Raw genomic sequence first — 635 nt, 5'->3', positions numbered from 1 at the left:
TGTGTGTGTGTATGTATGTATGGATATATGTATGTATGTATGTATGTATGTATGGATATATGTATGTATGTATGTATGATGTATGTATGTATGTATGTATGTATGTATGTATGTATGTGTATGGATATATTATGTATGTATGTATGTATGTATGTATGTATGTATGTATGGATATATGTATGTATGTATGTATGTTGCTGCTGCTGTTGCTGTATGTATGTATGTATGTATGTATGTATGTATGGACTATGTATGTATGTATGTATGTATGTATGTATGTATGTATGTATGTATGTATGTATGTATGTATGTATGTATGTATGTGTGTGTCTGTGTGTGTAGGTATGTGTGTGTGTATGTGTGTGTGTCCATGCTTGCATGTACATTTTCTGTGTATTTATTTACTGCTAGTTGTACCCGGCTACGCGTTGCTGGGCCCCCCTCCCCGTCCCCTCGTCCCCCCCACCATCCCCCACTCCCTCGTCCCCCCCACCATCCCCCACTCCCTCGTCCCCCCCACCATCCCCCACTCCCTCGTCCCCCCCACCATCCCCCACTCCCTCGTCCCCCACACCATCCCCCACTCCCTCGTCTCCCCACCCATCCCCCACTCCCCGTCCCTCGTCCTCCCCACC

Source organism: Procambarus clarkii, chromosome 11 (genome assembly GCF_040958095.1).
Source record: "Procambarus clarkii isolate CNS0578487 chromosome 11, FALCON_Pclarkii_2.0, whole genome shotgun sequence".
Lineage (NCBI taxonomy): Eukaryota > Metazoa > Arthropoda > Malacostraca > Decapoda > Cambaridae > Procambarus > Procambarus clarkii.
The sequence above is the reverse complement of the archived record's forward strand: the minus strand, read 5'-3'. Positions refer to the sequence as shown.